The sequence below is a fragment of the Arachis ipaensis genome, chromosome B10, assembly GCF_059453495.1.
Source record: "Arachis ipaensis isolate K30076 ecotype BB chromosome B10, ASM5945349v1, whole genome shotgun sequence".
NCBI classification, from domain to species: domain Eukaryota; kingdom Viridiplantae; phylum Streptophyta; class Magnoliopsida; order Fabales; family Fabaceae; genus Arachis; species Arachis ipaensis.
The window spans coordinates 38,411,861-38,438,212 of record NC_142435.1 but is presented as its reverse complement, the minus strand read 5'-3'; the positions used below and the strand labels follow the sequence as shown (position 1 = coordinate 38,438,212).

General features: G+C 39.7%; 1 non-coding gene across 1 annotated transcript; it reads left to right on the top strand.

Moving 5' to 3' along the window:
* The first annotated feature begins 18,649 nt into the window (after positions 1-18,649).
* On the top strand, positions 18,650-18,756 carry LOC148579743 (small nucleolar RNA R71). The gene has a single exon (XR_015897103.1). It is a non-coding gene; the product is annotated as a small nucleolar RNA R71 (small nucleolar RNA).
* Positions 18,757-26,352: the final 7,596 nt, after the last annotated feature.

Genomic DNA, 26,352 nt, shown 5'->3' with positions numbered 1-26,352 from the left:
CCTAAAAGAAACAAACTCAAACAAAAACAAGTCAATATCGACATAATCAAAATATATCGTAAAGGTGAAGTTTTAATTAAATTCTGATACCTACCTTGCCTAAACTATTCTGCTTTCTCTGCATCGATTTATCCAACTCATATCCGAGCCTTAGCTTTTACCTTTTGGACGACCTTTTATGGTTACTTTTGATGGGCGTTGAATGTCCTCTATGCCCACCATGGATGAAGTCTCTGTGGCGATGCTATTGTGTGCATTAGCAACGGTCTTATTCTACATCCTGGCACGATAATCTACTAGCTTGGCCCTTGCATCATCCAGAGCAGCATGCAACTTTTCCGTTTCATCGTTACAATCCATAAATTACTGCACAACATTGTAGAAATATGCACACAACCCTCTAAATAAGTTGTGGCTTTTATCTGAACGTCTAACATTGTGGCTACTCTTAATATAGGTGTGCTTGCGCTTTATGTTCTTGCTCCAACGAGGGAAAACATAGCAGGAAGGCACCTCATTCACTTTGTAAGATGGATGCACTACAAGACAGTGGCAACACAATATACCTACACTCTTAAACAAGTTACAATCACATCGAACCGTGTGAGACGAATGGTCAAAATGGACGTCGTACGTAACACACCGGGTCATCTCATAGACTAGTATTTCCTCTTCCACCTTTACCCAAGCCGAGTCACCCTATTCGTAAACGGCACGAATAGTGCAATCAACCTTCTTGCCAAAATCCGTTTGGACATCCCTAAACATCTCGTTGGTGTACTCTTGTTGAAATCATCTCTCAATGGCTGATCTTGTTGCACATGGAATTATACCTCTCGAGTCTGCAGCATCATCCTCTAGTTCCTTCTTCTCCTTGGTTCTTAGAACATTGTCGAACTCATGGATGAACTGGACCAAGCTAGTCTTGCAATTTAAGAATCCACCAAAGAATGAATGCATACCTTCACTCCTCTGCGTACTCCTCATGGAAGCCCAGAATTGACCCTTGAAAAAGATCGGCACCCACACGTGTCGGTCCTCAAACAGGTCTACACAAAAAAACCCACCAAAAACAAAACCACGCATAAGGAACAGAATCTCAAAACAGAATACAAGAACATTACAACATCTAAGCACTTATGACACATGATTTAACTTAAAAGACACGAACCTGATAGCCATTTGTTGTGATGTAGGTTGAACTCATCAATGAATTCAGCCTAATGATCCTCGAAATACTCAACCGACTGAGAGTTCCATATAATGTGATTCAACTCAGCATTCAACTCTTGGAACCTAGCATAACATCTAAGCTTATTAATGAGCGGATAATTTATACGCTTTTGGCATTGTTTTTAGGTAGTTTTTAGCATGTTTTAGTTACTTTTTATTATATTTTTATTAATTTTTATGTAAAAGTCACATTTTTGGACTTTACTATGAGTTTGTATGTTTTTCTGTAATTTCAGGTATTTTCTGGCTGAAATTGAGGAACCTGAGCAGAAATCTGATTCAGAGGCTGAGAAAGGACTACAGATGCTGTTGGATTCTTACCTCCCTACACTCAAACGCATTTTTCTGGAGCTACAGAAGTCCAATTGACACGTTCTTAATTGGGCTGGAAAGCTAACATCTTGGGCTTTCCAGCAATGTATAATAGTCCATACTTTGCCCGAGATTTGATGGCCCAAACTGGCGTTAAATGGCCAGTTAGAGACCCTTTTCTGGCGTAAAACGCTAGAACTAGCACCAAAACTGGAGTTGAACATCCAAACTGGCACCCAAGCTGGCGTTTAACTCCAAGAATTGCCTATGCATGTGAAAGCTTCAAAACTCAGCCCAAACACTCACTAAGTGGGCCCCGGAAGTGGATTTCTACACTATCTACACTTAGTTACTCATTTTCTGTAAACCTAAGTTACTAGTTTAGTATAAAAACTACTTTTAGAGATTTATTTTGTATGGATGACATTTTACATCTCATATTGTATCTTCTACAGCATGAGTCTCTAAACCCCATAGGTGGAGGTGAGGAGCTCTGCTGTGTCTCAATGGATTAATGCAATTACTATTATTTTCTATTCGATCACGCTTGATTTTGTTCTAAGATCCTCATTCGTACTTCAATGTAAAGAATATGATGATCTGTGACACTCATCAGCATTCTCAAATTTATGAACGCGTGCTTGACAACCACTCCCGTTCTATCTGAGCTCAACGTAGTCATTGGACGACAGCTTGAGTGCGTATCTCTTGGGTTTTTAATCCATGAGTTTGACTTGCATCTCCTAACAACAGAGCATTCAAACCCATGAGATCAAAACCTTCGTAGTAGAGACTAGAACCAATTGGCAGCATTCCTAAGATCTGAAAAGTCTAAACCTTGTCTGTGGTATTCCGAGTAGGATCTGGGACGGGATGACTGTGACGATCTTCAAACTCACGAATGTTGGGCGCAGTGATAGTGTGCAAAAGGATAGAGAGATCCTATTCTGACACAAGTGAGAACCAACAGATGATTAGCCGTGCGGTAGCTGTGCCTGGTATTTTTCATCCGAGATGAGAGATCCAACAATTGATTAGCCGTACAGAAACCGTACTTGGACCATTTTCACTGAGAGGACGGATGGTAGCCATTGACAATGGTGATCCACCAACATACAGCTTGCCATAGAAGGAAGCCATGCGTGTTTGGAGAAGAAGACAATAGGAAAGCAGAGATTCAGACGACGGAGCATCTCGGGAACCTCAACCTGTTCCTCATTACTGAATCACAAGTATCATTCATTTCATGTTATTTACTTTTCATAAACAAAATCATTCATATCATTTGAATCTCCTGACTAAGATTTACAGGATAATCATAGCTTGCTTCAAGCCAGCAATCTCCGTGGGATCGACCCTTACGCATGTAAGGTATTACTTGGATGACCCAGTGCACTTGCTGGTTAGTTGTACCGGAGTTGTGAAAAGTGTGATCACAATTCCGTGCACCAAGTTCTTGGCGCCATTGCCGAGGATTGTTCGAGTTTGGACAACTGACGGTTTATCTTGTTGCTTAGATTAGGAAAAATTTATCTTTCTTTGGTTTAGAGTCACTAAATTTGAGACATTTATTTTCTTTTCAAAAATCTTATTTTTCTTTATTTATCTTTAATTTTCCTTTGAGTCTTTTATTATTGTTTTTGTTAAAATTTTAAAATTCTTGTTTTCTTTTTTCTAGATTTTTTCGAAAATTTTTAATAAATAGATAAAAACCAATAAACTAATAATTGAGTCTTCTGTTTGAGTTTAGTTTCATATTTTAAGTTTGGTGTTAATTGCATGTTTTTATTTTCCTTCAATTTTTCGAATTGCATTTTTTTATTTTTCTTCATATTTTTAATTACATATTCTTAGTTCTTTCTTGATCTTCAAATTGTTCTTGATAATTTTCCTTATTTGATCTTTAAATTTTCTTGTTTAGTGTCTTTTGTTGTTTATCTTATACATTTTTGAATTATTAGTGTCCAAAGTATAAAATTTTTTAAGTTTAGTTTTTTTTTTGTGTCCTTATTTCCTTAAAAATTTTTAAAATTTGTTCTTGGTGTTCATCTTGATCTTCAAAGTGTTCTTGGTGTTCATCTTGATATTCAAAGTTTTCTTGTTTGTTTTCTTTGTTTTGATCTAAAAATTCTAAGTTTGGTGTCATTTTATTGTTCTTCTCTTTCCTCATTAAATTCAAAAAATATCGTTTCCTTTATTTACTCATCATTTTCGAATTCCTTAGGTTGACTTAGTCAAAATTTTTAAAATTTGGTAGTTTCTTGTTAGTCAAGTCAAAATTTCAATTTTAAAAATTTATCTTTTTAAATCTTTTTCAAAACTTCCTAACCACTTTCTCTCTCCTCATTTTTTTTCAAAAATCCACACCAAAAATTTTCAAATCTTTTTAATTAATTAATTAATTTAGTTTTCTAATTTCTTTTATTTCTTTTTCTTTTCTTAATTTTCAAAACTTGCATCAATTTTTTTTATTTACTTTATTTTAATTTCTTTAATTTCAAAAAAAAGGAATAAAATTTTTATTTACAATCCACATCATCTCCCTTTCTCTATCATGGACCTAAGTGGAAATGAACAGCCCAGAAAGACTCTGGGATCATATGCTAACCCCACTACTGCTTCATATGAGAGTAGTATCTGTATACCCTCCATCAGAGCCAGCAACTTTGAGCTGAACCCTCAACTCATTATCACAGTGCAGCAAAATTGCCAGTATTCTGGTCTTCTACAGGAAGAACCTACTGAGTTTCTAGCACAGTTCTTACAAATTACTGACACAGTACGTGATAAGGAAGTAGATCAGGATGTCTACAAATCATTACTATTTCCATTTGCTGTAAAAGATCAAGCTAAGAGGTGGTTAAATAACCAACCCACAGCAAGCATAAGAACATGGAAACAGTTATCAGACAAATTCTTAAATCAATGTTTCCCTCCAAAAAGGATAACACAGCTAAGGATGAACATCCAAGGCTTTAAACAAGAGGATAATGAATCTCTTTATAATGCCTGGGAGAGGTACAGAGAGATGCTAAGGAAATGTCCCTCTGAAATGTTTTCAGAATGGGTGCAGTTAGACATCTTTTACTATGGGCTTACAGAAAAGGCCCAGATGTCTCTAGACCACTCAGCTGGTGGATCTATACATATGAGAAAAACAATTGAAGAGGCTCAATAGCTCATTAACACAGTTACTAGAAATCAACACATGTACTCAAGTGGTGAGACCTCCATGAAAGAAGAGGCTGACGCAGCATCCACTGAACTTAGTCCTCCAAAACAAATTGCTGAACTCAATCAGCAACTATTTTCTATAACAAAATAGTTAGCAAAATTTAAAGAGATGCTACAAGAAACCAAAGATGCTAACCAGAATATGGAAAAATAATTGAATCAGACAAGACAGTAGTTATCTAAACAGATAACAGAAGAATGCCAAGCTGCTCATTTAAGGAGTAGAAAGACATTGAATGTCTCAACTTAAAGCAGCAGGAAGCCAAGAAAGGAACATCTGACAAAGGATGACCAAACTGCTGCCCAAAATCCCTCTGAGGATAGTAGGAGCCCAGAGAGGAATGATTCTGGTGTTCAAACGCCAGAAAAAGGTCAGAAGTTGGCGTTGAATGCCCAGTGGATGGCCAATTTTGGCATTTAAACGCCAGAAAAGGGTGGCAATCTGGCGTTGAACGCCCAAAAAGCACCCAATTCTGGTGTTCAAACGCCAATGAGGGATCAGACACCTGCAAGTGCTGATAACAACCCCCTTAAGCAAGCATCTCCAACTACTTCTGTAGGAAATAAACCTGCAGCAACTAAGGTTGAAGAATATAAAGCCAAGATGCCTTATCCTCAGAAATTTCGCCAAGCGGAATAGGATAAATAATTTGCCTGCTTTGCAGACTATTTCAGGACTCTTGAAATAAAGATTCTGTTTGCAGAGGCACTTAAGCAAATACCCTCTTATGCTAAGTTCATAAAAGAGATCTTAAGTCATAAGAAGGATTGGAGGGAGACTGAAAAAGTTTTTCTCATTGAAGAATGCAGTGCAGTCATTTTAAAAAGCTTACCAGAGAAGCTTAAAGATCCCGGAAGCTTTATGATACCATGCACATTAGAGGATGCTTGTACCAAGACAGCTTTATGTGATCTTGGGGCAAGTATTAACCTAATACCTGCATCCACTATCAGAAAGCTTGGTTTCACTGAAGAAGTCAAACTAACCCGAATATGTCTCCAACTCGCTGATGGCTCCATTAAAATTCCATCAGGCGTAATTGAGGACATGATTGTCAAGGTTAGGCCATTTGCCTTTCCCACTGACTTTGTAGTGTTGGAAATGGAGGAGCACAAGAGTGCAACTCTCATTCTAGGAAAACATTTTCTAGCAACTAGACGAACGCTCATTGACATCCAAAAAGGGGAGGTAACCCTGAGAGTCAATGAGGATGAGTTTAAGTTGAATGCTGTCAAAGCTATGCAGCATCCAGACACATCAAAAGACTGCATGAGCGTTGATATTATTGACTCCCTGGTGGAAGAGGTTAATATGACAGAGAGTCTCAAATCAGAGCTAGAGGACATTTGTAAAGATGTTCAGCCTAATCTGGAGGAACCAGAGAAAATAGAAGAACCTCTGAAAACTCCTCAGGAAGAGGAGAAGACTCCTAAACCCGAGCTCAAACCACTACCACCATCCTTGAAATATATATTTCTGGGAGAAAATGACACTTTTTCGGTAATCATAAGCTCTATTTAGAGCTACAGGAAGAGAAAGCACTAATTCAGGTGCTAAGGACATACAAGATAGCTCTTGGGTGGTCCATAAGTGATCTTAAGGGTATTAGCCCAGCCAGGTGCATGCATAAGAACCTATTGGAGGATGATGCTAAGCCAGTGGTTCAACTACAGAGGCGGATGAATCCAGCCATGAAGGAGGTGGTGCAGAAAGAGGTTACTAAGTTACTAGAGGCTGGGATTATTTATCCTATTTCTGATAGCCCCTGGGTGAGCCCTGTCCAAGTTGTCCCCAAGAAGGGAGGCATGACAGTGGTTCATAATGAAAAGAATGAACTGGTTCCTACAAGAACAGTTACAGGGTGGCGTATGTGTATTGACTACAAAAGGCTCAATATAGCCACCTGATGAACCGAAATATTCGTATGCCGGTTAGAAATTAGCAATGAATTCAATCGTGAGTATAGTCTAACCAACACGCAAATATCGCATTAAACAATTCTAAAATCTATGACCGAGAGTATTAGTCCCGTGTCGTTCTCCCTAGGAATTGTCTTAGAATGCACATCATTGATTAGGAAGTCTTTTGTGGTTTTGAGAGTTGGTGCTAGAATTCAAGCTATCAAAGATAAACAAGAATTAATTGAGATAAAAGCCTTGGCTAGGAGTAGATATTGGAAGTTCCATCATTATAGTTTCCTTCAATTGTGATAAGAGTTGATTATTGCTTCACTTAGTTAACCCCCTAATAATGGAGGAAAGTCAAGTGAGAGTAATTAACGTGAGTGACAAGTCCTAGTCTCACCCTAGGGAAGTCTAGCTTTAGTGCACTCCAAGTCAATTAGCAATTCACAATTCCTAGTCAACAATTGATATCCACTACTCAAGCATCTCCAATAACTCAATCCCTAAGCCAAGTAAGAGAAATCTACTCCATAGCTAGGGTTGTCATTATCACAAACAATTGGTAGGCAATCATAGAAGACATGATGTAATTGAGAGAAGAAAAGTGAATTAAAGCTATCTAACCCAAACAATCATCAACAATCAAGCAATTGAATAAAATTCCATAATTTATTAATCAAAATTCAAAGTAACAAAATCACAAGTCTAGATCTAAGAGATTGAATAAAAAGAACATTAATTGAGAGTAGAAAAAGATTATATCTACAACTTGTATCAAAGTAAAAGTGAATTAGCAATGGATCTCACCAAGAAATCAAAGGAGAATTGCAATGGAGAAAGTGAAATCCGAGAGAGAAGTTGGAGTTTCTCTCTCTAAAAACAAAATGTAACTAACTATCCAAAAAATATCTAGAATTATCACTAATTGTCCTAACCCCCCTAATCCTTGGTCTTCTTAAGCTTTTCCCTCCAAAATTCTGCTCCAAAATTGGGCCTGGGGTCCCCTGAAATCGCTGGTCACGTTTTCCTTTAAAAAAAATCACGTGCGCACATCGGCGCGTACGCGCACAGTACGCGCACGCGCACGTGGGAATTTTTGTGACCTACGCGCAGGCGTGCAGTGCGTGCGCATCATAGGAAATATAGCCCAGCCATATAAGTGCGCCAGCTTTTCGTTCGGCTCCATTGCGTCGGCTCTGGGGGTACGCATCCGCGCGTACACGTAAGGTACGCGTGCGTGCCCATGTCCAGACTTCAAAAGTTTAATTTATTCCATGCTCCTTCCATTCATGCATGCTTCCTTCACCCCTCTTAGCCATTTTTGTCCTATAACTTCTGAAAGCACTTAACAAACGGATCAAGGCATCGAATGGTAATAGCGGAGGATTTCAATATATCAATTTTGATGCAAAAGAAGCATGTTTTCATCTATAAGGCAAAGTTAGGGAAAGAACACAAAATCATGCAGTTTTATGTGAATAAGTGTGGAAGATCATTGATAAAACCCTTAAAATCTACACATGATAAACCCTAAAAACGGGGTTTTTCACCAGCAAAAAGGATCATTTTCCTTTACCATTCATAGACCAGATGCTAGAGAGACTAGCAGGTCATGAATACTACTGCTTTTTGGATGGCTATTTAGGTTACAACCAAATTGCAGTAGATCCTCAGGACTAAGAGAAAACAACATTCACATGTCCATCTGGAGTATTTGCCTACAGAAGGATGCCATTTGGTCTGTGTAATGCACCTACAACCTTTCAGAGGTGCATGCTCTCTATCTTCTCTAATATGGTAGAAAAATTTCTGAAAGTCTTCATGGATGACTTCTCAGTATTTGGAGACTCATTCAGCTCCTGTCTTGACCATCTAGCACTTGTTCTGAAAAGGTGCCAAGAGACTAACCTAGTTTTAAACTGGGAGAAATGTCACTTTATGGTGACTGAAGGAATTATCCTTGGGCACAGAATTTCGAACAAGGGAATAGAGGTAGATCAATCTAAGGTAGAGGTAATTGAAAAATTACCACCACCTGCCAATGTTAAGGCAATCAAAAGCTTTCTGGGACATGTAGGATTCTATAGGAGGTTTATAAAGGATCTTTCAAAAATTGCAAAATCTCTGAGCACTCTGCTAGCTGCTGATACACTATTTGTCTTTGACACAGAGTGTTTGTAGGCCTTTGAGACTCTGAAAGCTAAGCTGGTCACAGCACCAGTCATTTCTACACCAGACTGGACATTACCATTCGAACTAATGTGTGATGCCAATGACCATGCCATTGGTGCAGTATTAGGACAGAGCCATGACAAGCTTCTGCATGTCATTTATTATGCTAGCCGTGTTTTAAATGACACGTAGAAGAATTATACAACCACAGAAAAGGAGTTGCTTACAGTGGTTTATGCCATTGACAAGTTCAGATCTTATTTAGTAGGATCAAAAGTAATTGTGTCACTGACCATGCTGCTCTAAAATATCTACTCACAAAGCAGGATTCAAAACCCAGACTCATAAGATGGGTGTTGCTTCTGCAAGAGTTTGATATAGAAATAAGAGACAAAAAAGGGACAAAGAACCAAGTAGCTGATCACCTGTCCCGGATGGAACCAGTAGCAGGAGCGTCCCTCCCTCCTACTGAGATCTCTAAAACCTTTCCAGATGAGCAACTCTTTGCCATTCAAGAAGTACCGTGGTTTGCAGACATTGAAAACTATAAAGCTGTGAGATTCATACCCAAAGAGTACAGTAGGCAGCAAACAAAAAAATTGGTTTCTGATGCAAAGTACTACATGTGGGATGAACCATATCTCTTTAAGAGATGTGCAGACAGAATAATCCGTAGATGTGTGCCTAGAGAAGAGGCACAGAAGATCCTATGGCACTGCCATAGATCATAATATGGAGGACATTTCGGAGGTGAGTGAACAGCCACAAAGGTTCTCCAATGTGGCTTCTACTGGCCTACTCTCTATAGAGACTCCCGAGAGTTTGTATGTAACTGTGACAGTTGCCAGAGAGCTGGTAATCTGCCTCACGGTTATGCCATGCCTCAACAAGGGATCTTAGAGATTGAGTTGTTTGATGTATGGGGTATTGACTTCATGTGGCCTTTCCCACCATCATATTCAAAAACTTATATTCTGGTGGCAGTAGACTATGTATCTAAATGGGTAGAGGCAATTGTAACACCCACTAATGATACTAAGACAGTGATGAAGTTCCTCCAGAAGCATATCTTCAGCAGGTTCGGTGTCCCTAGGGTACTGATCAGTGATGGAGGCACTCATGTCTGCAATAAACAGCTTAACTCTGCTCTGATCTGATATGGAATTAACCACAAAGTGGCAACTCCATATCCTCCCCAGCATGATTTGCTCGTCCTCTTCCGCCATGGCTATGAGCTTCTTCTTCACGATGATTTTCCATGTTTTCTTCCATATTTGGTTCAAAGTATTCCTCAAAGTGTTCCTCCTCTTCTTCAGCACCAACTACACGTTTTTCTCTTGCCTCCCTCCTTAGTCTAAGGAAGGTTCTCTCAGGTTCAGAATCAAAGGAAGTTGAAGCCCCGCTTCTTCTCCCTGTCATACAACCAACAAGTACAAGCAAAGAGAATAGGTGCAGAAAGTATATCTGTCAGAATTACTGTTAGTGTGAGTGATGCAATATATCAAACAGTTAGTGAGTTAGTGAAATGAATGGTAAATAACAAAGAAAAACTAAGGGGAAGGGAAGAAGTTAACTAAAACAGAAAGTAAATGACTCAAACAGAAAATTAAATCAAACAAAAATAAAATGCTCAATCTAGTTATCCTCCAATTTAATCATTGTGGATGCACAATCAATCCCCGGCAACGGCGCCATAAACTTGATGCACGGAAAACTTGTCTCGTAACAAATCTCCCTTCGGCAAGTGTACCAAATTTGTCGTCAAGTAAAAACTCACAATAGAGTGAGGTCGAATCCCACAGGAATTGATTGATCAAGCAACTTTAATTAGAGGAATGTTCTAGTTGAGCGAATCCAGAATTTGAGTTGAGAATTGCAGAAAATAAAATGGCGGGAAGGTAAATGGCAGAAAAAGTAAATGCTAGAATTAAAGAACTAAAAGTAAATGACTGAAAGTAAATTGCAGAATTGTAAATGGGAATTGGGGAATTGCTCATAAAAGTAAGTAACAGAAATTGAAGAGAATGGGTAAGATCAGAAATGGGGGGTTCATTGGGCTTAGGAGATGTTGCATTCTCCGGATCAATTTTATTTTCATCTCTTCCTCAATCAATGCACTCATTGATCTCCTTGGCAATCTTAAGTGATCGAATTACAATTTCTTGTAATTCAATCTCTCAAATCTTGATCAATAGCCAATTCCTTGGTCAATTGCTCATGAGAAGAGATGAAGTATAGTCACTGATTATACCACATGCATTTCCTAAATCAAGTGTTGAGAGAATTATAGTCACATATCCATCCAAACCCAATTTGGTCTAGCATGAGAAAGCATTTCTAGCATGATCTCTTCATTCCTCTTTCAAGTTTCAGAAGAGATCCAAGTATGAATAGCTTCTTTTCCAAGATAACTACCCAATTGGATGAAGATCGAAAGCTTTCAAGTAAAATCAAGAGAAAAGATAGAAGAAGAATAATGAAAACTAGTATTGATCCATCAAATTACAACAGAGCTCCCTAACCCAATGAAAGGGGTTTAGTTATCCATAGCTCTGAAAAATGAAAACAAAGATGGAGAATACATGATGATACTAGAAGTGCAGAGAAAGTAAATACAGAGAGTAATTCTATGCCAAGAGGCTCCCTATAATTTCCAACTCTCAAAATAATTCAAAGCTATTTCTATATATACTACTCTTCTGTTCTTCTAGTTGATTCTTCAAGTCTTGGGTATGGGCCTTTGGATCTTGAGTTTGAAGCAGTTTTCTTCTTCATTGGGCTTAGCTTTACTTGCAGAGAGAAAGTGTGAAGTGGGCAGAGACTTTAGCTCAGGACGTTAGTGGCGTTAACGTTCAGTGAAAATATGAGTTCGAGAACGTTAGTGACATTCAACTTTTTCACTAACGTTCCTCACCCAAGTAAGAGCCACGTTAACCTCAACGTTAATGGCACAAACGTTGCCACTAACGTTGCCTCTTTGTCCTTCGCGCACGTTATTGGGACTCAACTTTCCCAATAACGTTGAGAAGCCTCCCCTTTCCCTACGTTAGAGTCAACGTTAATTTAGTTAACGTGGCTCTTGTAACGTAGGCTTGCCAACTTTCGAGAACGTTAGTGACACTTAACATTGTCACTAACGTTCCAATGTGCCCCTTAGCTCCCACGTTAGAGTCCACGTTAACTTGGTTAACGTGGCTTCTAACGTGGCTGTGCTAGCCATCTCCAACGTTAGTGACAATGTTGAATGTCACTAACGTTGGCTCATCATCCTTCTCCTCACGTTAACTTCCACGTTAAATAAGTTAACGTGGGAGTTAACGTGGCTCATTGTGGCTTGTGTTGGCTCCTTCCAACGTTAGTGACAATGTTTGGTGTCACTAACGTTGTCGACAACCTTTCTTCTTCACGTTAACTGCCACGTTAACTAGGTTAACGTGGGAGTTAACGTGGCTTCTTGGGGATAGTGTGTGTTCATCCCAACGTTAGTGACAATGTTTGGTGTCACTAACGTTGTTGACCACCTAGTTTCTTCACGTTAGCTTCCATGTTAACTAGGTTAACGTGGGAGCTAATGTGGCTTTTTGTGACTTGGCCAATGTTAGTGAGAAAGTTGAATGACACTAACGCTGGCTTCTCCTTTTCTTCTTAACGTTAGAGGCCACGTTAACTAAGTTAACGTGGCAACTAACGTGGCCACTTATGAGCTTGGTCCAACGTTAGTGATAATGTTAAGTGTCACTAACGTTGGCTCCATTTCTTTTCTTCCACATTAGAGTTCACGTTAGCTTAGTTAACGTGACTCTTAACGTGGGCAATGATGGCTTCTAGAGCGTTATTGGCAATGACTTTTCTCATTAACTTTGCAAGTTACTCCCATTCCACGTTAGTGTCAACGTTAGTGTAACTAACGTTGCCACTAATGTGGTTCTTCTTTGCTTCCTTTGTCCTGAAATCAAGCAATAAAGTGCATCAAAGTTCTAGTCCAAGTCATGGGAAATGCAACATTAAATTTGTCATTAAATTCATGCAAAATCCTCATGAAATCATGTAAAGTGCACAATGTATGCTTGAATCAAGATGTAAGTGAATATCTACCCAAAACTAGCTTATTTCCTAAGTAAATGCATGAAACTACCCTAAAAACTGTAGAGAAAAGGTCAGTAAAACTGGCCAAAATGCCCTGGCATCACAACACCAAACTTAAAGCTTGCTTGTCCCTAAGCAAGTACTGGAACAAGAGAATGATGAATGGAATGCCAAGAGAAATGAGTCATTCTTGTGGAAGTCATGTCCCTGGTTTTATGGTGGTTTCATGCATAGCAACTTAGGTTCATTCCTTCTCTGGCTTTCAGACCTTTATCATGTCCTAGAACACTCACTTTGATTGCATCCCATGAGACTTTTATTCATTGATCCTTTTGTTGTCATTTCAAGGCTTATTTGTGTTCCTTGGGCTAAGTGCTCTGTAATGGGGCAACTCTTTAAAATAAGCTTTCAGCCAACACTCCCGAACCAGTTGGTTCAAGGTGCTAGGTGTTGAAGCACCCCTAAGGACTTACTTGCTCAAGTCTCTCCCCCATACATACACACCACAGGCACATAGTTTATTTATTTTGTTTTCTTGAGACCTTGGTGTCCAGCACCTCTTTGGGTTACTAAATGCTCTGTATTGAGGGTTATTCTTGATAGTGGACTTTCAGCTGATGATCCCGGGTTAGTTAACCCAAGTTACCAGGTGATAAAGCACCCCAAAGAGCTTATTCATCCAAGTAGATCCCTCACACAGGAGCACCACAGACACATGCCTCAAGATTAAAACCATTGGTGCTTAGCCTTATTGTTTACTTTTTCTTTTATTCCTCAACTTTGATTGTTCTTTCCCTTTTTCTTATTAGGATCTTCTTATTTAGCTAGTCTCATGGGGTGTGTCTCAAGCATAGTATTCATGACAGATAGTTGTCCTCCCACCTTCTGGTTGAACTAACTTAGCTAACTTATGACCACACCATAAACTCATGAACTTACTCCATAGTATGAACTCCTCTCTGGTCTTTAAAAACACTCATTCTCTTTTCATTTGATTTAAAGGGACAAACATACAAGTAAGCAAAGTAAGGGTGCGGTGACATAAAGACTAGCACACAGAGACCTCTTCAACACAAAAACTTAAAAGACAGAATTTAAAAAGGTTCAAACATAACATGGAAGCAAGTTTTTTTTCATACAAGATCTTCCTTATTCAAAGCATAGAAGAAGATGGACCAAAGAAGGAACGTCACCACCTTTTACTCTTGTGGATGCCCATGCTTTCCTCCTCGTTTGTCTTCTTTGTGTCCTCTTGCATTCCCTCGCATCCGTGCCAATCTTGCTTGCTTCCAATCCTCAAGTGCCTTCCTCACTGATTCATGACTCTCTTCCACCTTTTGTCTTTCTTCTCGTGCTAATTCATCCCTCATTTCTTCATACCTTGTGATTCCTGGATTCAATATAGGCAGCTGTCTTACCAAGTAACCGAGCCTGGCTTGAGTATTTATATGATGCCCAGTCTCGCTCAGGTAAACTCCTTCTGCGAATGCCCTTTGCTCATCTAATAGTTCTGCTTGTTCTATCTGTCTTCGATGCATCTCATGTATATGTGCACCTTGATGTGCTTGGATGTTGATTAGCCTCTGGATGGATTTTTGTTGCTCGTTTTGCCTTTGTTCCATCCTGTGGAATGTTTCACCCCATTGTTGCCCTTGACTCAGTTGCTGATCCATCATTTGCTTTTGCCACTCCCCTTGTTGAGTCATCCATCTTGAGAGCGACTCCTCTTGCTGTCCCATCATCTGTAGTTGAAGCTCTCTCTGTGCTCCTTGGCTTTCCAAATATTGTCGAGAGAGTCCATCAATGGCTTCCTGCAATTCGTGCATATCCAAGGTGGCTGGTGCTTGCCCCTCTAAGACTTGTCCTTCCACTACTTGAGGGGCTGTCCTCTTCCTTTGCTTCCGTTGAGGCAGGGGGGATGCGGTAGCATGCATTCGTCGAACGGTTATTAGAATACCCTCTTTTATCCATACGGGTTCCTCATCTTCAAACACCACCCCAGCTTTCTTGCACAGTTGGTAAATAGTGCTGGGGTAACCTAACGTTCCTCTTGAGTCGCTTTTCTCTGCCATTTTTCTAATGCCTTCTGCTATGAGTTCGTGAACCTTGATTTCTCCTCCTTTGAGTATACAGTGTACCAGTGTGGCTCTCTTGAGATTCACCTCCGAGTTGTTCGCTGCTGGGAGAATGGACCTCCTTACAATTTTGAACCACCCCTTTGCTTCCGGAGTGAGATCTGCTCTCTTGATGAACCTTGGTCTCCTATCTGCATATCTTTCCCAGTCAGCTCCTGGTACACAAATGTCTTGCACAATCTGGTCATGATTAGGGTTGTTGTCCATTCTTGAATGATAACTCTCTTCTTCAAACGGTATGGACCGTAGTTTTAATGCCTTCATGACACTCATGGGACCAAAATCCACAATCTTTCCTCTCACAAAGCTTGTATATGACTCATCTGCCTTATCATATCGGACCGCATTTGCATAAAACTCTCTTATAAGATTCGCATTCACCTTAATGACCGGATCAGTGAGGAGCTCCTATCTTCTCTTTTCTACCTTCTTTGTGATTTCGGGACACTCAGTTTTCCTAACTTGAAATCCCAGCTCATAAATGATCTCCTTATCCACCATCCATCCATATTGCAATGCATGGTGCAAGCTTCTAAATCTCTTTTCATCATACGGGTGTTGCTCCATAGTTTTCTTTCCCTTCCTTCTTTTAGAGCTCGAAGATGCCATGAATGAGGGTTAATGTGTGAAGTTGGCAATGGTGTGGAGACTTTTGGTTGTTTAGGGTTGAGTGCAATGAAGGGAGTGAAGGGGAATCCAAAATGGAGAGGTGTGCAGAGTGGGGTACGGAACAAGGATCACTTATATAGAGAGGTTGCGAGTGAATGGAGGGTGTGGATTGATGGAGTGGTTGTTTGATGGACGGTTGGGGTTGTGCATGGAGAAAGGACAAGGATCATCACTTTATAATGGAGATTGCTCGGTCTTCAAGGGTCCCATCCTTTTCAATGTTGCATGGCAACATTTTCCAATGCTTTCCCTTTTTAGAACAAGTGTGTAGTTTCTCCTCATGAAGTGGCCGAACCCTTCTCATTTAGTTGTCCAATCAATCTCCTTCAATGTTCCTCTCCTTTTCTCTATAAAATAAGAAAAATTAATGTCCTAAAAAGTATTTAAACTTTACGGCTAAACTAATAAAAAAAAGAAAAGATTTTGTTTATTCATGAACTCCAACTAACTAACTAACTGTGTATCCTTATATGCACATTGGTGGCACCATGGGGTGACACCAAACTTAGTTTGGAACACTGTGATGAAAAGTTCTGTTCAAAGCTCCAAGACTAGCATGCTCTCAGTTGCATTCATGCTTTCTTGGCACGCTTTGAACACCAAACTTGTTCTTCACTATATACTGCAATATAAGGATTTCACCAAGTGTTTGTCAAGTTTAGGTTGGAATTCATGAATATTGACTTATTCACTAGTAAAAGCTCATAAAACATGGGTTGCCTCCCATGAAGCACTTCTTTAGCGTCACTAGCTTGACGTTTCTCCTTCATCAGGGAGGTTGATAATGCTTCAAGTCCTCCCCTCTTGCCTTGGACTTATATCCATTGGTTGTATCAATGATCTCTACATGTTCCAAGGAGAGAACTCTATTGATAGTGAAGACCTTAGGTAACTGAGATGGTACAATGGGGAGATTAGGGGGGATATCTGGGAAGTAAGCTGAGATCACTTTATCTCCTGGGGAGAAGTCTTCTGTAGGGATCTTCTTGTTCCTCCACCCCCTTGGTACCTTTTTCTTTGTCCCTTTTGATGTTGCCTTGCTCTTGGTGACTTCTTCTTCTAAGGGAATTTTTTTGTTGTCTTCACATGTCTCTGGTGGTTTAGGTTCCTCCAGCTTTTTCTTGAGTTATAACAACTGCTTATTTCCTTGTTCATTAACCCAGGGCTTTCCCAGATGGGTTGGTTATGCTTCGGTGCTTGCTTCCTCTGTCAGCATCTCATTATGATCTTTGCTTGGTTCTTTGTTTTCTTGGTCTACTTCTTGCGAGAGTTTGAAGACATTAAAGCTGAGTCGTTCATCATGGATCCTCAATATTAGCTCCCCTCGCTCCACATCTATGAGTGCTCTGGCTGTAGCTAGGAATGGTCTTCCCAATATGATTGGGTGAGTGTGACTCTCTTCCATGTCAAAGATGACAAAGTTTATGGGAAGAAAGTATTTTCCAACCTTTAACAACGCGTTTTCCACCACCCCTATTGCTTGTTTTTGAGTTTTGTCAGCCAGCCTGATGACTACATCTGTGGGAAATATCTCATTGATCTGCAGCCTCTTCACCAGGGATAAGGGCATTAAGTTGATGCTTGCTCCCAAATCGCAGAGTGCTCTATCAAACATTGTTTCCCCTATGGCACAGGGGACATGAAAACTCCCTGGATCTTTTCTTTTCGTAGGCAACTGTGGTTGAATGAGGGCACTGCACTCCTTGTTCATCACTATAGTTTGGCCTCCCTTGAGTGAGCTTTTCCTGGGAAGTAGCTCCTTCATATACTTGATGTATGTAGCCATTTGTTGAATAGTCTTGATGAATGGTATGTTGACATACAGAGATGCAAACAAGTCAAGAAATCTTGAGTATATTCTCTTCTCCACAGCACCATTGAGCAGTTGGGAAAAAGGTGCATAGAGTTTCAGCAGCTCCTATTGTGAGATTTCTGGTTCTTGATGATCTTTTTCCTTCTTCTCTACTGAGGTATCTTCAGGTTGTTCTGACAGTTTGCTTGGCCTGTCCTCAATCTCCTTATCACTTATAGTGACCATCTTGCAATCTTCCCATCTTACTTTCTTTGTTTCACTTCTCGGATTCTTCTCTGTGTCACTTGGGAATCCATCTGTGGGTTTGGGAATCTGCTCAGAGAGATACCCCACTTGAGATTCCAACCTCTTGATTGTGTCTCCCTGGTTCTTGAAATTGGCTCGCATTTCCTCCTTGAATGCCTTGTTGTCTTGAATCTCTTTACCTATGTCTTCAAGTAGATTCTCAATCCTTGAGAGTCTGTCATCAAATGATTGTAGATCATGATTAGAAGTGGAAGGCTGAGGTAAGTTATTTTAGTTTTGATGTGGATGTGGAGAGGTGTTGTTATGGGGGTGTTGATATGGTCTAGATGTGAAATGTTAGTGGGCTGCATTGTTGGGATTTGGCCGTCTTTGATCAAGGCTTTGGTCTTGTTGATTTCCCCACCCAAAGTTTGGGTGATTCCTCCATCCAGGGTTGTAGGTCTTGGAGTATAGATCACGGTTTTGCCTAGGTGAATTCCCAATGTAGTTGGCTTGCTCCTGACTACCCTCTGTTTCTTCATTCACTCCTTCTTGGTTTGTTGATGAAGTGGAGATTGCTGCTACTTGGTTCCTCTCCATCTTCTTGGTGAGGTCAGCTAGCTGCTGGGTAATAAGCTTGTTTTGGGCCAGCAGAGCATCTACATTGTTTATCTCCATTACTCCTCTTGTGTTCCCTCTTTCGGAAGAATAGAAGTAGTCATTCTCTGCTACAGTTTCAATGACATCTATGGCCTCCTCAATGGTCTTCTTCTTGTTCAAAGATCCTCCGGATGAATGGTCTACGGCCTTCTTTGACTCATAAGAGAGCCCTTCATAGAAAATGTGCAGCTGCACCCATTCATTGAACATATCTGGTGGACACCTCTTGGTTAGGTCTTTAAACCTCTCACATGCTTCATACAGAGTCTCACCATCTTGTTGCCTGAAAGTTTGGACTTCAGCTCTCAGCCTATTGATTCGTTGAGGGGGGTAAAATCTTGCTAAGAATTTGTTCACCATATCTTCCCAAGTTGTCAAGCTCTCCTTTGAGAAAGACTCCAGCCACTTGGTTGCCTTATCCTTGAGTGAGAATGGAAATAAGAGCAGTCTATAGGCGTCAGGATGAAAACCATTAGACTTCACTGTGTCACATATTCTCAGGAAGGTGGTTAGATGTTAATTGGGGTCTTCTTGGACACTTCCTCCGAACGAACAGTTGTTCTGAACAAGGGTGATGAGCTGTGGTTTTAGTTCAAAATTGTTGGCGTGGATGGTTGGCTTTTGAATGCTACTTCCACAGTTTCCCAGGTTTGGATTGATGTAAGAGCCTAAAACTCTTCTATCCTCCCCAGCATGATTTGCTCGTCCTCTTCCGCCATGGCTGTGAGCTTCTTCTTCACGATGATTTTCCATGTTTTCTTCCATATTTGGTTCAAAGTATTCCTCAAAGTGTTCCTCCTCTTCTTCAGCACCAACTACACGTTTTTCTCTTGCCTCCCTCCTTAGTCTAAGGAAGGTTCTCTCAGGTTCAGAATCAAAGGAAGTTGAAGCCCCGCTTCTTCTCCCTGTCATACAACCAACAAGTACAAGCAAAGAGAATAGGTGCAGAAAGTATATCTGTCAGAATTACTGTTAGTGTGAGTGATGCAATATATCAAACAGTTAGTGAGTTAGTGAAATGAATGGTAAATAACAAAGAAAAACTAAGGGGAAGGGAAGAAGTTAACTAAAACAGAAAGTAAATGACTCAAACAGAAAATTAAATCAAACAAAAATAAAATGCTCAATCTAGTTATCCTCCAATTTAATCATTGTGGATGCACAATCAATCCCCGGCAACGGCGCCATAAACTTGATGCACGGAAAACTTGTCTCGTAACAAATCTCCCTTCGGCAAGTGTACCAAATTTGTCGTCAAGTAAAAACTTACAATAGAGTGAGGTCGAATCCCACAGGAATTGATTGATCAAGCAACTTTAATTAGAGGAATGTTCTAGTTGAGCGAATCCAGAATTTGAGTTGAGAATTGCAGAAAATAAAATGGTGGGAAGGTAAATGGCAGAAAAAGTAAATGCTAGAATTAAAGAACTAAAAGTAAATGACTGAAAGTAAATTGCAGAATTGTAAATGGGAATTGGGGAATTGCTCATAAAAGTAAGTAACAGAAATTGAAGAGAATGGGTAAGATCAGAAATGGGGGGTTCATTGGGCTTAGGAGATGTTGCATTCTCTGGATCAATTTTATTTTCATCTCTTCCTCAATCAATGCACTCATTGATCTCCTTGGCAATCTTAAGTGATCGAATTACAATTTCTTGTAATTCAATCTCTCAAATCTTGATCAATAGCCAATTCCTTGGTCAATTGCTCATGAGAAGAGATGAAGTATAGTCACTGATTATACCACATGCATTTCCTAAATCAAGTGTTGAGAGAATTATAGTCACATATCCATCCAAACCCAATTTGGTTCAGTATGAGATAGCATTTCTAGCATGATCTCTTCATTCCTCTTTCAAGGTTCAGAAGAGATCCAAGTATGAATAGCTTCTTTTCCAAGATAACTACCCAATTGGATGAAGATCGAAAGCTTTCAAGTAAAATCAAGAGAAAAGATAGAAGAAGAATAATGAAAACTAGTATTAATCCATCAAATTACAACAGAGCTCCCTAACCCAATGAAAGGGGTTTAGTTGTTCATAGCTCTGGAAAATAAAAACAAAGATGGAGAATACATGATGATACTAGAAGTGCAGAGAAAGTAAATACAGAGAGTAATTCTATGCCAAGAGGCTTCCTATAATTTCCAACTCTCAAAATAATTCAAAGCTACTCCTATATATACTACTCTTCTGTTCTTCTAGTTGATTCTTCAAGTCTTGGATATGGGCCTTTGGATCTTGAGTTTGAAGCAGTTTTCTTCTTCATTGGGCTTAGCTTTACTTGCAGAGAGAAAGTGTGAAGTGGGCAGAGACTTTAGCTCAGGACGTTAGTGGCGTTAACGTTCAGTGAAAATATGAGTTCGAGAACGTTAGTGACATTCAACTTTTTCACTAACGTTCCTCACCCAAGTAAGAGCCACGTTAACCTCAACGTTAATGGTACAAACGTTGCCATTAACGTTGCCTCTTTGTCCTTCACGCACATTATTGGGACTCAACTTTCCCAATAACGTTGAGAAGCCTCCCCCTTCCCTACGTTAGAGTCCACGTTAATTTAGTTAACGTGGCTCTTGTAACGTAGGCTTGCCAACCTTCAAGAATGTTAGTGACACTTAACATTGTCACTAACGTTCCAATGTGCCCCTTAGCTCCCACGTTAGAGTCCACGTTAACTAGGTTAACGTGGCTTCTAACGTGGCTGTGCTAGCTATCTCCAACGTTAGTGACAATGTTGAATGGCACTAACGTTGGCTTATCATCCTTCTCCTCACGTTAACTTCCACGTTAACTAAGTTAACGTGGGAGTTAACGTGGCTCATTGTGGCTTGTGTTGGCTCCTTCCAACGTTAGTGACAATGTTTGGTGTCACTAACGTTGTTGACAACCTTTCTTCTTCACGTTAACTTCCACGTTAACTAGGTTAACGTGGGAGTTAACGTGGCTTCTTGGGGATAGTGTGTGTTCATCCCAACGTTAGTGACAATGTTTGGTGTCACTAACGTTGTTGACCACCTAGTTTCTTCACGTTAGCTTCCATGTTAACTAGGTTAACGTGGGAGTTAACGTGGCTTTTTGTGACTTGGCCAACGTTAGTGAGAAAGTTGAATGACACTAACGTTGGCTTTTCCTTTTCTTCTTAACGTTAGAGGCAACTAACGTGGCCACTTATGAGCTTGGTCCAACGTTAGTGATAATGTTAAGTGTCACTAACATTGGCTCCATTTCTTTTCTTCCATGTTAGAGTTCACGTTAGCTTAGTTAACGTGACTCTTAACGTGGGCAATGATGGCTTCTAGAGCGTTATTGGCAATGACTTTTCTCATTAACTTTGCAAGTTACTCCCATTCCACGTTAGTGTCAACGTTAGTGTAACTAACGTTGCCACTAATGTGGTTCTTCTTTTCTTCCTTTGTCCTGAAATCAAGCAATAAAGTGCATCAAAGTTCTAGTCCAAGTCATGGGAAATGCAACATTTAATTTGTCATTAAATTCATGCAAAATCCTCATGAAATCATTTAAAGTGCACAATGTATGCTTGAATCAAGATGTAAGTGAATATCTACCCAAAACTAGCTTATTTCCTAAGTAAATGCATGAAACTACCCTAAAAACAGTAGAGAAAAGGTCAGTGAAACTGGCCAAAATGCCCTGGCATCAATAAATGCTTGAACCGTGCATATTTTTTATAATGAAGTTTATGAATGTTAAAATTGTTGGCTCTTGAAAGAATATTGAGAAATGAGAAATGTTATTGATAATCTGAAAAATCATAAAATTGATTCTTGAAGTAAGAAAAAGCAGTGAAAAACACAAAAAAATGGCGAAAAATAAAGAAAAGAAAGAAAAAGAAAAAGCAAGCAGAAAAAGCCAATAGCTCTTTAAACCAAAAGGCAAGAGCAAAAAGCCAATAACCCTTTAAACTAAAAGGCAAGGGTAAAAAGGATCCAAGGCTTTGAGCATTAATGGATAGGAGGGTCCAAAGGAATAAAATCCTGGCCTAAGCAGCTAAGTCAAGCTGTCCCTAACCATGTGCTTGTGTCATGAAGGTCCAAGTGAAAAGCTTGATACTGAGTGGTAAAAGTCGTAATCCAAAGCAAAAAGAGTGTGCTTAAGAACTCTGGGCACCTCTAACTGGGGACTCTAGCAAAGCTGAGTCACAATCTGAAAAGGTTCACCCAGTTATGTGTCCGTGGCATTTATGTATCCGGTGGTAATACTGGAAAACAAAATGCTAAGGGTCACGGCCAAGACTCATAAAGTAGCTGTGTTCAAAAATCAACATACTAAACTAGGAGAATCAATAACAGTATCTGAACTCTGATTTCCTATGGAGGCCAATCATTCTGAACTTCAAAGGATAAAGTGAGATGCCAAAACTGTTCAGAAGCAAAAAACTACTAGTCCCGCTCATCTAATTGGAACTAAGCTTCATTGATATTTTGAAATTTATTGTATATTCTCTTCTTTTTATCCTATTTTGTTTTTGGTTGCTTGGGGACAAGCAACAATTTAAGTTTGGTGTTGTGATGAGCGGATAATTTATACGCTTTTTGGCATTATTTTTAGGTAGTTTTTAGCATGTTTTTGTTACTTTTTATTATATTTTTATTAGTTTTTATGCAAAAATCACATTTCTGGACTTTACTATGAGTTTGTGTGTTTTTCTGTAATTTCAGATATTTTCTGGCTAAAATTGAGGGACCTGAGCAGAAATCTGATTCAGAGGCTGAGAAAGGACTGCAGATGTTGTTAGAGTCTGACCTCCCTGCACTCAAATGCATTTTTTTGGAGCTACAGAAGTCCAATTGGCTCGTTCTTAATTGGGCTGGAAAGCTAACATCTTGTGCTTTACAGAAATGTATAATAGTCTATACTTTGCCCGAGATTTGATGGCCCAAACTGGCATTAAATTCCAGTAAGAGACCTTTTTCTAGCGTTTTACGCCAGAACTGGCACCAAAACTGGAGTTGAACGCCCAAACTGGCACCCAAGCTGGTGTTTAACTCCAAGAATGGCCTATGCACGTGAAAGCTTCAAAGCTCAGCCCAAACGCTCACCAAGTGGGCTCCGGAAGTGGATTTCTGCACTATCTGCACTTAGTTACTCATTTTCTATAAACCTAAGTTACTAGTTTAGTATAAAAACTAATTTTAGAGATTTATTTTGTACGGATGACATTTTACATCTCATATTGTATCTTCTACAGCATGAGTCTCTAAACCCCATAGGTGGGGGTGAGGAGCTCTGCTGTGTCTCAATGGATTAATGCAATTACTCTTGTTTTCTATTCGATCACGCTTGATTCTGTCCTAAGTTACTCACTCGTATTTCAATGTAAAGAATATGATGATCCGTGACACTCATCATCATTCTCAAATTTATAAATGCATGCTTGACAACCACTCTCGTTCTATCTGAGCTCAACGTAGTCATTGGGCGACAGCTTGAGTGCGTATCTCTTGGGTTTCTAATCCACGAGTTTGACTTGCATCTCCTGACAACAGAGCATTCAAACCCATGAGATCAGAACCTTCGTGGTAGAGGGTAGAACCAATTGGCAGCATTCCTGAGATTCGAAAAGTCTAAACCTTGTCTGTGCTATTCCGAGTAGGATCTGGGACGGGATGACTATGACGAGCTTCAAACTCACGAATGTTGGGCGCAGTGACAGTATGCAAAAGGATAGAGAGATCCTATTCCGACACAAGTGAGAACCAACAGATGATTAGTCGTGCGGTAGCTGTGCCTGGTATTTTTCATCCGAGACGAGAGATCCGACAGTTGATTAGCCATACAGAAACCGTACCTGGACCCTTTTCACTGAGAGGACGGATGGTAGCCATTGACAACGGTGATCCACCAACATACATCTTGCCATGGAAGAAAGCCATGCGTGTTTGGAGAAGAAGACAGTAGGAAAGCAGAGATTCATATGACAGAGCATCTCTGGAACCTCAACCTGTTCCTCATTACTGAATCACAAGTATCATTTATTTCATGTTATTTACTTTTTATAAATAAAATCATTCATATCATTTGAATCTCCTGACTAAGATTTACAGGATAATCTTAGCTTGCTTCAAGCCGGCAATTTCCGTGGGATCGATCCTTACTCACGTAAGGTATTACTTAGACGACCCAGTGCACTTGCTGGTTAGTTGTACCAGAGTTGTGAAAAGTGTGATCACAATTCCGTGCACCACTTATATGGTATCTTTTTTGTTATATGCCATATGAACCAATGGTGGCAAGAATGGGGAAAAGCTTCTTAATTGCACCAAACATAGACTTGCATTGGTCTGTGATGATGCCTTGTGGTGCAGTTCCCATGCACTTCAGCTATTGTGTGAACACCCAATTGAAACTTGGGATCTCCTTGCTGCCTAGCAGAGCACAGCCTAGCAAAGTAGACTTACCACAGTGGTTCACACCGATGAAAGCGGTGAACGGCAATCCATGCCTAAAGGAAGAACAACCACATTTAGAAACATCTAAATAATACAAAATAACAAAATAATTACATAACGTGAATGTAAATATATTTTACCGGTTCATGCTATATGTGGTATCAAATGACACGACGTCTCCATAGTATTCATAAGACGCCTAGCACCTTGCATCCACCCAAACTACACTTGTAAACTTGTAATCGTCATCCACATTCACTACGTAAAAGAAGTTTGGATTTATCTCCTTCATTCGGATGAAGTAATTCAGCATCTCCTTGACATCTGCGTTGACATTTGTGGATCGGAGTCTTGATGAAATGTAATTCATGACGTCCTTCTCTGAGAAGCTGATGCGCGAGCATCCTCTCAATCTTTTCCTAGTGAATTTGCACTTAAATTGCTAAGTTTAATAAAGATTTGATGTATTTTAGCCATTATGGATGCTACTTTGAGTTGTGTGTAATTCTGTTAATTTCAAGCAGCATTTTGGACAAATCTGACAAGAGTTGGAGTCAAAGACAGAGAAAGGAGGATTTGCTGCCACCTCCACGCCAAACTTGATCATTGCCAAGTTTGGCGTGGGCATAGAGAGTTCCAAGAATCAATGCTGCCTCTTCCATGCCGAACTTGAAATTCTTCGAGTTCGGCGCCAACATGAATTCTCCAAAGGAAGCGTGTGCGAACAACTCCACGCCGAACTTGAGTTTTCTCAAGTTCGGCGTCAACTCAAGGAAAGCAAGAGAAAGCAACGCTGCCTCCTCCACGCCGAACTTGAAGTTCTTCAAGTTCGGCGTCAACCTTAATGAGTCAAGTGGTTCCCAATTCATCTACAGGCATACGTGAATCAATTAAATTAATTTTGGTTTAAACTTTTATTAGTTTTATAATTAGGAAAAGATATTATTTAGTTTTAGAAAATATATTTTACATTTATTAAGATTAAATATAAAAGGGAAAAGAATCAGCCCTTCGGGCTCATCTCTTCTCTTCTACCTCATTTCGCAATTGACAGTTTTACAGAATCCTAATTTTCTCTCTGAACCATGAGCAGCTAAACCTCCACTGTTAAGGTTAGGAGCTCTGTCTATTGTATGGATTGATACTATTATTTTTCTATTTTAATTCATGTACTGATTTATATTTCAAGAATTATTTTCGTTCTTTATCTTATGAATCTGGGTGGAACGAAAGTATGACCTTGGTTCTAATTGAGTTCTTGTATAACTTGGAGAGGCTCTTTACTTGAACAATAGCTTGAAAACATATTCTCCTAAATTACTAATTATCTGGACTTAATGGGATATGTGACATATAATCCTCTTATATTTGGGTAATTAGGATTTCTGTCGCATATAAACTAGAATTGAACTTCACCCTCTAATTGGAATTAAGTGACCAAGGAATTGGCGGTTGTTGAATTTTAGAAGAGACTAAAAAGGTCTAAGGAATTAGGGTTA